Genomic DNA, 16,985 nt, shown 5'->3' with positions numbered 1-16,985 from the left:
GCTTGCCCTCAGCACTAACACATCTCCCGAGAGCGAGACCTGGAGCGCAGACGTTTGTATTCTGAAAGTGGCCACGTACCGGGTGGGGCCTTAAGAGTCCTCGACAGTGCATGGGTGTATTACTCCTAAAAGTGCATGTGGTTAAAGAAAATATTAGAATATCGAACTGATGTTTAAGGTCAGCAGTGTTTAAGGCTGATTTGTCTGCTCAGTGGGAGCTTCTTTTGCACCAGGCGTGTTGTGTTCGTTTGCGGGTATAGACGTAGGTTCACTTTGAAGTCTTGGGGACGAGTCCCTTTTTCTGGATAATGTTACTAAATTATTCTGGAGATACACTGTTTATAACCTCTTAGTGAGACATGTGTGTTAACAGACATCTCGTTTTAATTTACCAGAGTAATTTAAAAAATGCAGGTAAGAAAGCTAAACTGCTGAAGACAGTGAAGTTGTCAAGAATTCCTGTGTGCGGGAGTTCCCGTCGTGGCACAGTGGAAACAAATCTGACTAGGAACCATGAGGTTGCAGGTTCAATCCCTGGCCTCGCTCAGTGGGTTAAGGATCCAGCGTTGCTGTGAGCTGTGGTGTAGGTTGCAGACACGGCTCGGATCCCGCGTTGCTGTGGCTCTGGCGTAGGCCAGCGGCTATAGCTCCGATTCGACCCCTAGCCTGGGAACCTCCATATGCCGCGGGAGCGGCCCAAAGAAATAGCAAAAAGACAAAAAAAAAAAAAAAAAAAAAAAAAGAATTCCTGTGTGCATCAGCTGAGCCTCTGCCTTTTCAGAGGTGGAGCCTGCCCGGAGCGCCATGGACAGTGTTTTTAATTCGAGTTTAGCAAAAGTGGCCTTGTTGCGTTCTTAGTACAGTTAATGTGTTTTATGCCCAAACTTGCAGGGTTTTTTAAATGATTTTCTACTGCCTTCGTGACATCGTTCCTTTGGGAATGTCGAGGACAGTGCAGTGAAGACCGGTACATCTCAACAGCATTAAACACACACATGATGTTACTTTACGGCCTTATTTTCGAGGTATGTTCTTGAAGTCTTAGGCCTGCAGGAGTTAGTGGATCTGACCTCACTGCGGTGAGGTTCTGCATGATGTCTTTGTTTTTTTCAGTTAAGAGAACAACACGCTGGAGTTCCTGCTGGCCGACTGCAGTGGCTTGGGCGGCTGCAGAAGCACGGGTTGGATGCCCAGCCCAGCACAGGGGGTTAAGGACCTGGTATTGCCGTAGCTGAGGCTCATGTTCAGTCCCTGGTGCCGGAACTTTCATATGCTGTGAGTGTGGTCATTAGAAAAGAAGAAAAAATAATATGCTTATTTTAGAATATTTGGAAATGCTTGAGGCGTACGTATATATTTAGTTGTGTTTGGTTATTAGTTATTTGCATTTTAACCAGTGGATCATATTATGTTAGTAATCGCGTTATTAAGATTATTGTCTCACTCAGCCATCTGTCTGTCTGGAATCCAGTTTTTAAAAGCTACGTGGGTTTATCTGACAGTAATTGTAATTCTCAACGCTTCGTGACGGCGTGGTGTCTTAGGCCTGATGTTCGTGCCAGCGCTTTGCACGCGTCCCCTCCCCTGGTCCTTCCTGCAGTCCTGTGAGGTGGATGCTTGTGCTCGTCTCATTGTGGGTGAGGAAACCAAACACCGCAAGGTTGAGTGACTTGCTCAAGGGTTTACAGCTAGTAAGCTGGGGAGCAGAGGTCTGAACCCAGGTAGTATGGCTCTAGAACCTTCTCTTAACCACCGTGAGGGTTTGAAGATTAAGATCACTGCAATGAAAGCTGTGTTTGGAAGTTTTGTAGGAAAGTAACTTATAAATAGAACAATTTGGAGCTTTTTAAGGAAGACCCGCAGGCATGATATAATGAAACCTTATGTGCATATGTACGTATGTTTTTGTATATGTGAGTGTGTATATATATTTGACTTTTTAGAACCCTGTCTGTCTCTTATCTTTGAGACAGGTGATTCTGTGGTTGGTAGGCCTGTGTCTGTGTTTGGTAGTTTTTGTGGTTGGTAGGCCTGTGGTTGGTAGGTCTGTGGTTGGCAGTTTTTGTGGTTGGTAGGTCCATGGTTGGTAGGCATGTGGTTGGTAGTTTTTGTGGTTGGTAGGCATGTGGTTGAGTAGGTCCGTGGTTGGTAGTTTTTGTGGTTGGTAGGTCTGTGGTTGGTAGGTCTGTGGTTGGCAGTTTTTGTGGTTGGTAGGTCCATGGTTGGTAGGCATGTGGTTGGTAGTTTTTGTGGTTGGTAGGCATGTGGTTGAGTAGGTCCGTGGTTGGTAGTTTTTGTGGTTGGTAGGTCTGTGGTTGGCAGTTTTTGTGGTTGGTAGGTCCGTGGTTGGTAGGCATGTGGTTGAGTAGGTCCGTGGTTGGTAGGTCCGTGGTTGGTAGGCATGTGGTTGGTAGGTCCGTGGTTGAGTAGGTCCGTGATTGGTAGTTTTTGTGGTTGGTAGGCATGTGGTTGGTAGTTTTTTGTGGTTGGTAGTTTTTTGTGGTTGGTAGGCATGTGGTTGAGTAGGTCCGTGGTTGGTAGGTCCATGGTTGGTAGTTTTTGTGGTTGATAGGCCCGTGGTTGGTAGGCCCGTGGTTGGTAGGCGTGTGGTTGGTAGGCATGTGGTTGGTAGGCCCGTGGTGGTAGGCCCGTGGTTGGTAGGCCCGTGGTTGGTAGGCGTGTGGTTGGTAGGCGTGTGGTTGGTAGGCATGTGGTTGGTAGGCATATGCGTGTCGATTTTGTTTTCTAACTCTATACAGCTGTCAGGTACCGTGTGTCTTGTAGAGTAAATGGAAATTTGAGTGTGAAGGGCGATGGTGGGGATTTGGGTAGCTTCCCTGGAGCTTTCCTGCACCTGAAGGAAGGAAGGGTGGGCAAGACCTCAGGGTCGTGGCACTGCTGTGTTCAGACCCTCTTCTGCCAGCAGGGCTGTGGCTTTGAGTCTGGTGGTGGCATGTGGGATCGATCTGGCCACACCCTTTCACCTGGCCCCTTTTTCTCCTGATGCGCTGGGATGGAGCTGGGGCTGGGGGCCGGGCCCGTTCCTGGTCTCTGCTTAAATTTGGTCTCCTCACTGCCAGTGCTCAGTTGATTTAATTTTGCAAAGTGGCTATTTACAAATTAACTAGCAATTTTTCCCCCCAGCTGACATTGGAGTTTCACCAGTTTTCTAGAACCAATTCCTTGGTTGTTACTAGTAATTCTAACATCTATTGAGTAAATATTTGCCATTCCCAAACTGGAAGGGAGAATTTCAGACGAAACTGCCGTTTTGAAAAGGGAGCAGTGTAGTGGGCCTTCTGAGATCATACAGGCTTGTCTGCTCCCAAGCCTGTGTTTTCTCTCTGGAAAGAAACAGTAAAGCCTGGAGGACGTTGCTCAGTGGAAGGCTAAGCGTGCTTTCCTTTGTGCATCACGGACTGAGTATGCGGTCATGGGAACCACATGTCAGCGTACCTGACTTTGTGATGACAGCAGACGAAGTGTACTCGGTGTAGCACTAAACTAGTGTCACAGGATGATGAGAGGCCTGTCCCGTTGTCACCCATCGCATTGTCCTTATTTGTAGCATTTGATGTCGCATTTGCCTGTAGGTTCTTGTGGCTCGTATTCTAGCACGAAATATAATTTAACTTTAAATAAAGTTATTTTTTTTGGCCAAGCGGCACTTACGCCACCAACTACTGCCTGCTTGTGGTTTGCACAGCTTCTAAACGAGTTTCCAGTGCTTTAGGAGTGTTTCCATTTTACTCGTGCAGTGGCGTCTTTAGACCTTTTGTCTTTAGTGTGTGATTACAAATGCATGATTGATGTCCGCAGCTCGATTCTTGAGAAACGTTACCGATTTTACATTCGGTACCGCGACAGTGATTCTTTGCGTCTGTCATCTTCTGAGCAAAACCTGTGGAAGTGGTTATCACTTCTGGGCCTGAGTGTTGAGAGAAATTGCTTCTGTTGCTTATTTGTTTTGTTTCTCTGTTAGTGGCTTAGCCTGTTAAACTGTGGCATTTAAACATTTCTCTTGGGTTGGTCATAGGCTAATGCAGTAGTCATTCATTCAGACTAATATTTATTGAGTGCCTGCTATGTTTTGGGCTTTGTTCATAGGGACTGGGCCTGCACAAGCGAGAGGCTCAAACGGGCTGCTGTCTCCTGGAGGGAAGGCGAGCAAGACGTGCATAAGACCCTTTGTGCCCGCGGAGAGGATGGAAGTGGCAGCCGCGCAGAGGCTGCCCTGGGGTCCGAGGTTGGACCCTGGCCCTCCCGCTCAGTACATGTGTCCCCTCTGTCTCCGTGTCTGAGGTGACTCATTGGTCACCTGCTCCGTGCCGGCCACTGTCCACGTGCTGAGCACGCAAAGCTTCGTGGACACGGGGGTCTTTCTCCAGGAGCTCCGGCCTCGAGGGGGGACAGGGTGGGACAGAGGCAGCCTGTTCCTGCCCCGCGGGTGGCGAGGGCGGGACGTCTTTGTAGACGGTTGAGGTGGCGAGGAGTTTCACGGGGAGGAAGGGAGGCCGTGCCTGGTAAAAAGCAGTTTGGTTTGGCAAACACGTGTTTGTCTGACCGCTGTCGTGCAGCGGCGAGCAGGAGGCCCAGCCGTCGGCAGCGGCCGTCTGGTCAGAGACCAGGCGCGCAGACCAGCAGGTGTGGCGTGTTCAGGGCCGCCGGGCGGGCGGCGGTGCCCCTCTCCTGGGGCCGCTCGGCCCAGTCGGGCTGGGCTCCTTGGAGGAAGGGGGGAGTGTGCGGAGGAGAGGGCAAGCCTAGCTCCACGCGCTCGGTTGGTGGGCTCTGCGCCGCGTCTGCCCGCTCTCTGCTGTCCCTTGAGCGTGGCCGGGCCTGGCCTCGGGGCAGCAGGCTGGACGGCGTGGCTGGCTTTGGGTGGTGACGTGGGCGCGCGGGTCCGCGGCTCTGGGTCCCAGACCTGCGCCTTTGGGCCTGCTCTCGCCCCTCCCGGGCTTAGGCGGTGCCACTGGGGTGGTTCTTCCCTCTTGGGGCCCGAGTCCCCCAGCCCCAGCGCTGGAGAGACGTTGTTGGCACCAGGTGTGTGCGGGCATTTGTTCCCGCAGCTTCGAGGGCGCCTCGTGCTGGAGACTCCGTGTGTCTGTGTGTCTGTGCGTGCAGCGGGTCTCCAGGGCCAAGCAGCCGGTTGCGGGCTGTGGAACCGGAGGGCTAACCTGGCCGGTGTCTTAAGGGCCTCGTCGGGCCCTCGTCGTAAGACTGTCGCAAGACTGTCGCAGTGTCGCAGTGACAGCACCCGGGAGCTCTGCGGCTGCACGTGTCCTCCCTGGCGGCGGGCAGAGCCGGCGGGGAGGCAGGAGACTTGCAGGTTTTGTGGCTGTTGTCACCGTGAGGCCCAGACCAGCTAAGGTGGTTCATGTGGAGGAGGGGAGGCGACCCGAGGTCTTGTCTGGACTTGGAGAGGGCGGAGGAGATGGTCGGAGGGTAACCCCGGTTTGTACTGGCTGCTGGGTAGGCGGTGGGAGCGGCCACTAGAATTTTTAAAAAATGCCAGTGGTAGATTAGCTTTGAGCTGGGAAATAAAAAGCTGTCTTTGAGGTGTCTTGAATTTAGGTGCTTGCGAAGTTCCGGGTAGAAGTTTCCTGCACAGACAGTGGAGAGGAGGGGAGGTCAGGGGAGGTTGACTGCAGCAGGAAGGGGGAGGCGGCCAGGGCGGACCAGGACCAGGGTGGAGAGCTCGAGGCCACCGGCCAGTCCTGCCCGGGGCTGGGGACGGGGAGCAGGCCAGGCCCGCGGGAGGAGAGGGGCGTCCAGGCCGGGGAGGCTTTCCTGTCCCTGGCCTGCTGACCTTCCAGTCCCTGGCCTGCCACCTTCTGCTCACCTCAGCCCACGGCCTGCTCCCCGTCCTGCCCCGCTGGCGTGCTCTTCTCCAGGCGGCGGGGACTGCCGGGGCCGTGGCGTCCCTGCGGGAGACTTGCTCGCCTCCCACGTTTTCTCCGCAGTGTCCGAGTGCGTCTCTGTCCTTTCCTCTCTCCCTTGCTTGACGCCTGGCATTGCAAGTATTTTAATGGTGGACTCTCTCCTCTCCTGTTTTTTGTTTCACTTGGAGAGACCTGCCGTCCCGAGGTCGGGGAGGCAGATGGCTGTTGACTGCAGCCGACCTGGTGTGTTTGTTTAGGCGTCGCTGACGGCAAGCTGCACGTGCTCTTTTAGACCCTGGCGGTCTTCCTGGAGCTGCTGAGTCGCGGGGTGCTCTCGCTCTGTAGGAGGGGCTCATGGAGAACCTGGGATCTGCTATGCTGTCTTCTTTCCTCTTCTCCTTCAGCACGAGCAGTTCACATGGGGTTTGGTTTCATAGGTTGTGCTACCGCTGTCATCATTGAGTCTGGACTGTGTGTTTTCTTGACCAGGTCACCTGGGGGCTGGTTGGCCTGTGCCCTCTTAGGCTGCCAGTCATTTGGTGAGCCTTCCCCGGGAAGTGCTGGTTCTTGCGGGTTTTTAGTCCTCACCTTGCTTCTCGTCAGCTGTTCCTGTTACTGTTTTCACACACGCGGCCGTTTAGTCCTCTCCTGTGGTCTATAAACACACGCCTGGAAAATAAAGCAAAAAAGACGTTTGGCCTTGGTGGCCAGTTTTGGAGGGGAGGGATTTAGGGCTGGAATAGCGAATGTGCAGGAGAGAAAAGGAAAATGAACCGAATTCTGGGATCCAGTAGGACGAGGCCACCAGCAGCCGCCTTGGCCTTACGCCTTGTCTCCGGCTGCCGCTTTGCTTCCAGTCCCTTCTGTGCTCAGATGTCGGGTAATTGCTCCCAAACCCTGCCCCTGAGGGGCTCCAGACCGCCAGTGTGCTGCGCGAGCGGTTCCTGGGCTCTGCTCCCTGCCGCTGGGAGGACGGGGCTGGCTGGGAAGCAGAGGCAGGAGCCGGCGTGCTCTGGCCGAGGGACCGGGGATGGGTAAACGCCTAGCTCGGTGCAGGTGTTCACGACCTGCACGCGTCCCAGGAAGCCCAGGCTCGCCGCAGGAGAATGCCGCTCCTCGCCTGGAGCTGTGAGGTCGCATGGGAGCCCTTTGTGGTGACCTTGGTCTTAGCATTTCAGTATCTGACTAACTGAACCTGCACGGAACAGCGGCTGCTGAAGACTTAAGTGAGCTTTTCTAGGTGAGTAGTAACTGACTTATTTTTACTCACAGGGAAGCTAAAGACACCTGAGAAACCTGTGTTTTACTACGATTTGTGTGGATTAAAACTTAGTTTATGTTTTACTTATAAATTTGAAGCTCCCCTTCCCCGATCCAGCTGTCCAGAGCTAGCCTCTCTCTTAAGAACTTTCAGAAAATAGTCTTTCCCAATTTTATTCCGTATCCTCAGAAATCAGTGTGTCTGTCTGAGTTTTAGCCTCAAAAAGGGAGGTTGTTGCCGCGAGTCGTCTTAGTGCGTCATCCCCGCACGGCGTCTCAGTCGTGTTCCCGCGGGCATCAGGCAGACGTGGCTTTCTGGAGAGCGTGTGGATTTTTCTGCAAAACAGAGTTCTAAAGGCAGAATTTGCATCGGAGGGCTGTCTGCACAGAGGGTTTTGATAGACACTGCTAAGTTCTTTTCTTAAAAGGCTGTTCCAGTTTATACCCCACTGTCATGTAACCCTTTACCTAACCCTGGATGTGGGGTGTTGGACTTTTTTCTTTCTGACAGTTGAGAAGTCATTGGTTTCAGAGTTGCCGTTTCCTTGTTCATTGTCGAGGTGGAGCACTGTTCATAAATTTCCTGGCCATTATTTTTCCTTTTTATGTGAAGTATCCTTTTTTCTGTTGGGATATTTGCTTTAAGCCTTTCAGTTTGTGAAAATGCTCTTTACAAAACGTTGTTTTATCCTTTGTTAAAATTTTTTCTACTTAATCATTTTGTTCTTCTAATTTTATAGCCATAAGTGGACATATTTTGTTGGCTCATTTGCGTCTTCATTTTTAAGTACTTTAAGAGTAACTATAAGGTGTGCGGGGCTCAGCAGGTTAAGTATCCAGCGTTGTCCTGGCCCTGGTGGCTCCATCCCTTGCCTGGGAACTTCCTCAAATCTGTGCCCCCCCCACCCCAAAAGTAAAAGATCAAGGGAGCACCTATTTTTTTTTTTTTTTATTTCATTTTGTTTCATTTCATTTTTTCCTATTTTTAGGGCCATACCCATTGCATATGGATGTTCTCAGGCTAGGGGTCGGATCAGAGCTGCAACTGCCGGCCTACACCACAGCCGCAACAGTGTGGGATCTGAGTTGGATCCGAATCATGTCTGCGACCTACACCACAGCTCATGGCAATGCCTGATCCTTAACCCCACTGAGTGAGGCTGGGGATGGAACCTGCGTCCTCATGGATATTAGATGAGTTTGTTACTGCTGAGCCACGACAGGAACTCCAGCCCTATTTTTAAAATTAGAACTATCTTAGCTTGTGTTATTGCTGATAACTTATAGCCCTTTCCTTAACCTGCTGTTACACTTAGTAGTTACCGCGTTTTGTAAGAGTTTGGACAGTCTCTGTTCTTAAATCAGGCTCAAATCTGTTCACGTCCCCACCGCCAGACTTGAGAGTGTTGGAAGGAGGCTTAGGTTGGGTTCTGATCTTTAAATGTTGAACTAGTTTGGATATTTTGCTTTAAGTCCCTCATTTTCAGTATAACTGTAAAAGCGCTAAATTGATTTGACTCTCATGATTTTATTTATTTCTGCATTGAGAAGATTCTCAAAGTGAACTAAAGGGATTCTTTTTCTTTTCTTCTTCTTCTTTTTTTTTTTTTTTTTTCTTTTGTCTTTTTGCCATTTTCTTGGGCCACTCTTCGCGGCATATGGAGGTTCCCAGGCTAGGGGTCGAATCGGAGCTGTAGTCGCCGGCTTACACCAGAGCCGAAGCAACGCAGGATCCGAGTCGCGTCTGCAACCTGCACCACAGCTCACGGGAACGCTGGTTTGTTAACCCACTGAGTGAGGCCAGGGATCGAACCCGCAACCTCATGGTTCCTTGTTGGATTTGTTAACCACTGTGCCACGACGGGAACTCCTATTTTTCGTTTTTTTGAAATAAATGAACTTAAACAGAACCTTTTCCAAAAACCAGAACATGAACTTGAGAAATTCAGAACTAAGCCATGCGTTTCGGAGAAATTCGTCTTATTGATAGTTATAAATGGTTAAGGTTGTTTCACTTCTTCTGACTTCTAATTCATTTGATTTATTTTAGTGATATGATGTGTTTCTCCTTCAATTTATGTTATTTCTACAAACATCGAAGTAAAGGAAGTAAATTAATAGGTTAAAAAAGGATGGTTATCGGAGTTGCTATCATGGCTCAGTGGAAACGAATCTGATTAGCATCCATGAAGATGCAGGTTCGATCCCTGGCCTTGCTCAGTGGGTTAAGGATCCCGTGTTGCTGTGAGCTGTGGTGTAGTGCGCAGGCGTGGCTTGGATCCCACGTTACTGTCTGTGGTGTAGGCCAGGAGCTACATCTCCAATTGGACCCCTAGCCTGGGAACCTCCATATATGCCTTGGATGCAGCCCTAAAAAGACAAAATACAAAAAAAAAAAAAAAGACAGAGAGATGATTAGCATCAAAATTAACAAGCAGTTTTATTTTCTGATGTTATCTTAGCGAATCTTCTGTGCGATTTGGGAGAGAGGTAGAGAGAGTACTGGGTGCCCAGTAAATGGCATTTTCAGGGGAAGTACTCATTATAGGAGTCAGCAGTAGAGCTCCAGGGTAGTGTAGCTACACCGGATGCTGTTTAACGTACCTACTTGGACAGCTGGTTCTGCATTGTTAAGACAGCCGGCAGCTACGTGGTACTTGCGCTGATTTGGTTATTGGGTTGGTGTGTCCAGTCCCCGTGAAAGAGGAAAACAGCCAAGTACAGCTTTTCTCTGCTCTCACTTTAAATTGTCTCATTTTAAAGGCGAAGGTGAACTTTTAGAACTTTGCTTACCCTAAGGGCCCAGCCCTTGACTTCACCAAAACCACTCTTGTCTCAGGCGCCCGTGGCCTTCAAGCTGCCAGTGACCTTCCAGCTGCCAGATCCAGACCTCATTTCTTGACCCTCTGATCCTGACACAGCGGTTGGTGACATCCTCCTAGAAACACTTTGCCCTGGGCCTGTGGGACTGGCCGCTCTCCTTTGCTGAGTGGGGGGCGCCTCGGGCTTGCCCGAAGACTTCCTCCTCCACGCTGACCCCGCAGCAAGTCTGTCCCCCCCCCAGCCCTCCCCTCTCGGGGGGCGGGGGGGACTTGAGTGCTGACAGGGCCGGGTTTCCGTGGCTAGGCTTGGTCCTTGCTCTGAACTCGGCATGCCCAAGACTGAGTTCTGATCTCCCCGGTGCCCCATGTCTGTGTCTCCTGCAGCCCGCCCGTCTGCGTGGCATCTGCTGGTCAGGTTCTCCTTGCTTCTGCCCCCCCGACACTTTCATGCTTTCTTTGGCCCAAACCTCATATCTAATCAGCCCATCAGCAGATTCTGGCAGCTCTGCCTTCAGAGTATTTTCCTGTTCTCTCCACTTCTCAGCATCTCTCCTGGCTACTGGCCCAGTCCAGGCCACCCCCATCTCTCATCTGGCTTGTTCTAGCAACCTCTTTTTTCCTCTCCCATTGTCTCCCTTTGCCCGTTTGCCGTCTGGCTCCCATGGAGAGATCCACGCATAAACCTTTGGTTGAATAGTAGCCTGTTCTGCTCAGGCCTCGGGTGGCTTTGGCGTCACCCAGAGCACTCTGGCCTGCACAGCCCGCACGCCTTCCTGTCGCGTTCCGCTCTAGCTCACCGCTCCCGCTCCTTCTCTGACGTGCCAGCCAGGCCTCACCTTGGGGTCTTGTACTTGTTCCTTCTGCTTTACTCAGTCCTTCTTGTGTCGCGTCTGTCATCGTTGTGTAGCTCCTCCGGTAGATGACAAGTTCTGTGACAACAGAGCTGCTCTTATCCCGGTGCCTGGAGTCAGAGAAGCATCGGAGGAGGGGAGGACAATGGTGATGACGTAGCTGCCAAGAAAGACGGTCATCCTGGAGGCTTAATGTCGGTTCTGAGGCGTCTTTGGCTCCTAAATTACAGTTTTCATTTCTTTTTAAAACATTTATTATAGGAGTTCCCACTGTGGCACATCAGGTTAAGGACCCAGCGTTGTTTCTGTGTGGGTTCAATCCCTGACCCTGCACAGTGGGTTAAAGGATCTCCTGTTGCCACAGCTGTGGTGTAGGTTGCAGCTGTGGCTTGGATTTGATTCCTGGCCCAGGAACTCCCATGTGCCTCGGATGTGGCCACTAAAAAAAGACGCAACAAAAAAACTATTTATTACATCTTGCTGTGGCTGTGGTCTAGGCCGGAACATCCATATGCCACAGGTGCGGCCCTAAAAAGACAAAAAAACCCCAAAACAAAAACCCTCCGTATTATAGATGGTGCTTCATATGACAGAGTGTTCATGTTTTAGTGCAGATCTAAAACTTGAGCGGCCAGTGCGCCCTGCTCTGGCTGGGAACTGCGCTGTGTCCCAGCCTGGCGGTTCTGACCTGCGGCGTGGTTTGTGGGCTCTTCCGTGTGGACGGTTCTCTCCCGGCGCAGCCTTTCCTTGTCTGGAGAACGGCTCCTGGGAGCCGTGAGCACCTTTGGCCTGAGGACAGGCTCCCCGCGGACCCAGGGCTCCACGGCTGCGGCCCGGGCCCTCGCTGTGGGGTGGCTCCCCCGGGCGGCCCGGCTTCCCCCCCACCCCCGCCTTGACGAGCGCCGCCGCCGTGGTCACCCCCACACACTGCGGCCTGTTGCTCCCCTGAGTCCCCAGAGCGCAGGCACGACCCTCTTCTGGGTCTCTTTCCGCCGAGGGAGGCCCACGCGCGTGCGGAACCCACAGAGCCAGAGCGGACCCGGTGGCTCAGAGTCCGTTCTGTGTTGCACTGCTCTGCCCCTGTCGGGCCGGTGGGGTGTCGTGGGTTCCCTTGGAGGCGAGGGCTCAGAGAGAAGGTACGCGGCGTGGACGGCCGGCTCAGAACCGCCCCGGGTCTCGAGGAGCACGTGGTGCCCAGCTCAGGTCCCAGATGGCATTGCCAGCTTCCGAATCTCCTACCTCCTCCGTGTCTCGGAATGTTTGTAAGCCGAAAGGTAGGACACAGCCGCTGTTCATAGCAAGCTGATTTCCGTGAGTGACCAGGCTTTCTTATGTTTACGGCCATTCCGATTTTTTCTTTGAATTACCTGTTTATGTATTTTGTCCACTTCTTTCCCATTGGCCTATTTGGCTTTTTCTCCTTGGTTTGTAGGAAATAAATTCAGAGTACTAATCTTGCATACATTATGTTTTGCAAATATGTTTTTTGTTTATAGTTTTTTCCTTTTTATAATGTCTTGTCACATAGATTTTAAAACTTTTGAAATGTAATTGGGTTCATAAGTTTTCCTTAAACTTTCTTATTTTTAGGGCTGTACCTGCAGCACGTGGAAGTTCCCAGGCTAGGGCTTGAATTGGTGCTACAGCTGCCGGCCAGCACCACAGCTATAGAAACGCCAGATCTGAGCCACATCTGCGACCTACACCACAGCTCAGGCAACGCCGGATCCTTAACCTGCTGAGCGAGGCCGCAGATTGAACCCGCATCCTCATGGATACTGGTCGGGTTCATTACTTCTAAGCCACAATGGGAACTCCCCTTAAACTTTTTAAATATCTTTTTCCTCTTGTTTGATGAATATGCCCCATGTTTTATTCTTAAAGTTTTATGGTTTATTACATTTGGGTATTTACTCCAACTGGGGTTTCTTTGCCGTGGGGTATACCCCACCCCACCCTACCACTCCCCCAGTTAGAGCCCAGTGCCCCAGGGCTGGTTATTGAGGATTCCATTCCATAACCATGTTTTTCTGGCTTTCCTGTTTGGATTTCTCTTTCTTTTTTATTAACTCAGTGTATTTAAGAGAATGTTTATTTTGCGTTATCTGTCCTGTGGTCAGAATGCCTACTGATGGTTTAGTCTGCATTTTGCTGGAGCTGGAAGGGTTACAGGCTTCTTTTCTACAACAGGGTACGAGGCACTTTTGCTTAGTGGTTAAAAGCCGGCCTGTTGTTCACATCTGCCTGTGTAAGAATTCTGACCCGTGGTTGCTGGCTGGTCATGTGACTTTCTTTGACCGGCTCAGAGAGGAAAGTGGCAGGACCCTCCCAGGGTTGTTGTCGGAGCTGAAGTAGGTGGCATAAAGCCCAGGATGGGTGTGTTCCTTCCGAACCCGAGAAGCCCTCTGGGATGGACACCTGGGGGCTTTTGCCGTTGGGGTTTCTTATCGTCACCGTCACTTGTGTTCCCTCCCTTTCCCGGCCGTGGTGCTTTGCTCCTGCAGGAACCCTCCCTGCTGGTGTCCGGACAGAGGTTGAGGCCTGTTTGTGTAGCCCGGTACCAGTCGATGCTGCTGCTCCTTGGGTCCCGTTGCGGGGAGTAGTGTATGTCTCAGGGTCTCTGCATTCTGTATCTTAAATTGAAACAAATTCTCATTTGTTACTGTTTCTGATTTTTGTCTAGAAATAGTAATATCTTCTCCAAAAGATATAGTGTAACTTTATATATAAAAAGAGTCAGTGATTTTTGAGATTTTCATTTCATAGAACCTAACACTTTTAATTATATTTCTGTGTCTGCCTTTGAGATCATGCCTATGATATATTTCAATAATCATCTAAAGAATTTATTCCAGAATGTACTTTTTTTAGTCTATACATGTTTGTGTTATAGTTAAACGTCCCGCATGTCTGGAATGTTTATTTTCAGTGTGGAAGAGTCTGGAATGGAGCTGAAAGTGTTCTTTTGGTGAGCAGGATGAGACTCTGCCTCAGTGGTTGCTGCTTTTCATGATCGTTCTCTAGCACAGTTGTGTTAGGAGCACGTCTCCGCTGAGCAGGGAGCGCTTCTCCTCAGTGTCGCTTTGCCCTTCGGTGCGCCTTTTCTAGACGAGTGCTGTTGAAAGCCCCCCCCCCCGCCTCTGAACAGCCAGAATCCCTGTGCTGGGTTTATGCAACTTAGCGTTCTGTTTTTCTCCTGCCTGGTACCAAGTGACATTCCAGTCTGCTGTGGTCATCTGATAGTGAAGCAGGAAGTGCAGTCAGGAGGTGCTGGTTGGCACCAGGTATGCATTTTAAGATCGCTCAGCACACCAAGGGAGAGAAGGCTGGATATTGTACCGAAACAGAGTATTTTGCCTTCTTCGTAAACCCCAGCTGTGAGGCTTTAATGCTCATGTCACTGCTCTCGCAGCCTGTACCCCCAAACTCCTCTCTCTCTCGTTTCTTCTCTCCACCTCTGTCCCAACGCCATTCAGCTGTCTTAGACAACATAGGAAGGCCTTAAGATGTGGAGGGATATGCCTGTGTTTGTTTTGCTTGCTTGCTTTTTTTTTTTTTTTTTTTTTAACTTTTTAAGGCCGCAGGTGCAGCGTATGGAAGTTCCCAGACTAGAGGTCGAAGCGGAGCTACAGCTGCTGGCCTGCGCCACAGCCACAGCAACCGGGGATCTGAGCCCCACCTGTAACCTACACCGAAGCTCCTGGCAGCGCCGGATCTTAACCCACAGAGTGAGGCCAAGGGATCGAACCCGCGTAGGCATGGATACTAGTTGGTTACCACTGAGCCACGATGGGAACGCCCTGCCTGTGTTTCAGAATGTACTTGTATTTGTTCACTACTGCAGTACTGCAGTAGAGATCTGAAGATACTGTTTAATTTAGTAAGTTACTTGAGGTTTTTTTTTAATCAAAATAAGTTGAATACTGTGAATTCAGATTTTTTATATTAAAAAGATACAGAGGGAAGCATTTTGACTGTGAGAAGCTTAGTATCAGCTGCCATGGTTTGAGTATTTGCTTCCATATGAAAGTTACGGTACATACAATAAACGACAGTCTACTGATTTGTGTATATACTTTGTGTGGTGCGTGACCCTTGTTCAAATTTAGAAACTATTAAAATTTTTCGCATACTTAAGACTCAGGGCAGATATAAGGAGCAGGTTTTAAAAGGGTATTCCCTGGTTTCGTCTTTCTGGATTTTCTTTTAGACGTCATGAGACTGAGGCAGGGTCAGGGACGCGGTTATTTTCTTTAAACAAGAAGACATTTCAAAATTTTATCTGTGTTGATTTGGTTACAGTCAGAGTTTTGGAAATGATTTGGACTTTTGGACATGAATTTCTGAAATAGAATTATGACTTATGAATGATGAGCAGTCCTGCTTTTCTACAAAGCTTAACATCTTGCATTTTTCATGTACCTACAGACTTGTAATTTATGCTCCGTTGTTGTTTGCCTTTTTTTCTTTGTCTTGCTGGGATAGGATTATGAACCTTTCACACTAGTTCTGCTTTGTATGTGCGCACTTGAGAATTTGTGGGTGGGAAGTGGCGTTCATCATCTGGTGCCTGTTTGTGGCAGGTGCTTTTACATACCGCACATGGTGTGGTGCCCACAAGACCCCGTGAAATCAGTAGCAACCTTTTCATTTTGTGGATGGGACGTGCGAGATTCCCGTGTCTTACCCAAGCTGTGTGCTTATTATAAGTGAAAGTACTGGGATTGTAACCCAGGTCAGACCCTTTCTCACTGTCGGCCACACCCTTGCTGTTTGCTCAGTGTGAGCCGGGTGTTGGCCCCTGATGTTAATTCATTGTCTGTCTACTGAATCAAATTCCTTTTATTTTTCCAGAGTCTCTGTATTTTTATGAAGATAGGTGTATTTTATATTTAATAATTAGTTTGTAGTTATAACTTTTCATTTTTTTAACTGGGAAAATTTCAAATATAGATCCAGCTGGTTTGTATCTGTTCCCTGGCCAGTCTACACCACAGCCCCAGCAACGCGGGGTCCGAGCCGTGTCTGCAGCCTACACCACAGCTTGTGGCAATGCAGGATCCTTAACCCGAGAGGCCAGGGATCAGACCTGTGTCCTCATGGATGCTACTCAGGTTCATTACCACTGCGCCATGAGGGAAACTCCTATTTTTGGTTTTCTCATTTCTCTTTATTGTCGTTATGAACTTGAGGATTTTCATGGATTCTGTGCTTCAGTCAGTTGCCGTCATTAGTTTTGCTGGTATTTAAATTGTGCGGATTTGGCCAGGTGCACCTTTTGGTTGGCTAGAGGATTTTATTTGAGAAGTTTTTGGGGAAACTTGTGGTTTTCTGGCATAACAAGGCATCCCAAACTCATTGTGTCCATCTTCTGGCCAAGACCCGGTCAAACCATTTCTCCAACGAGCGCTGGTTCCTTTGAGTGGAGAAGAGTATTCCGAGGCTGCAGTCTGTGCTAGAGAGGCTTGTTACCACAGCTTGTCTTTCGCTTCAAAGCCTTTTCAGTGGAAAGAGTTACTTACTTTGGGGGCCAGGGCGGGGGGAGTCCATGACTTTCAGTGATGTTTCCAATTCAGATTTGGCCCTACTGGGTTTATGCATACTTCCTTAGATTTTTAAAAAAATACCCTTTATATCGAAAATTGTGTTTTTGTAACTGTATTACACGGTGTTTGCTCATCCTATCATGTAGTTAGTATATCATACATAAGACTGACAATAGGGCTTTGGAGTAAATATTAGTATTTTTTGCAAGATAAGGGATCCTTAGAATAGAGTCTCTACTGGGAACATAAAGAGTTCTGAGATCACTTAAAAACAAGCTTTTTTCGTACGGCAGTGTGACTAACTTGCCGTATTAAATTAGGCATTAATTTGTTTTCGAAGTTTAGTGTTTGCTTTCAGTTAAAATTTAATTTTTATTACTTAGAATAATCACACAGTTGCAAAGTTGAAGCTGTGTAATGAAGCACATTTTGAAAGGCTTTGCTTCTGACTTTTATTACATTCTGGTTTATTCGCTTCAAGGAAGGTTTCCTTCTGCAGGTGTGATAGAGGGCGTGTGTGTGTCTCCTGCTCTTTGAGTAAAAGGTGCTCGCCTTGGGTGCTGTCGGGTTCTTGCTTCTTCACTCGGCCGGGCCGTGTCCCGCGCGTGTCGCAGCGTGAGGAGCGCC

At 49.5% G+C, this 16,985-nt stretch overlaps 1 protein-coding gene across 11 annotated transcripts in view; it reads left to right on the top strand.

Moving 5' to 3' along the window:
- AFDN (afadin, adherens junction formation factor) overlaps nt 1-16,985 on the top strand; it is a 129,194-nt gene that overhangs the window by 9,130 nt on the left and 103,079 nt on the right. The gene's annotated exons all lie outside the window — the stretch shown is intronic.

Source organism: Sus scrofa, chromosome 1 (assembly GCF_054392235.1).
Source record: "Sus scrofa isolate SSC_HxYL_T2T_F1_AM1 chromosome 1, Sscrofa_HxYL_maternal_Yorkshire_Landrace_v2.0, whole genome shotgun sequence".
Lineage (NCBI taxonomy): Eukaryota > Metazoa > Chordata > Mammalia > Artiodactyla > Suidae > Sus > Sus scrofa.
The sequence above is the reverse complement of the archived record's forward strand: the minus strand, read 5'-3'. Positions and strand labels throughout refer to the sequence as shown.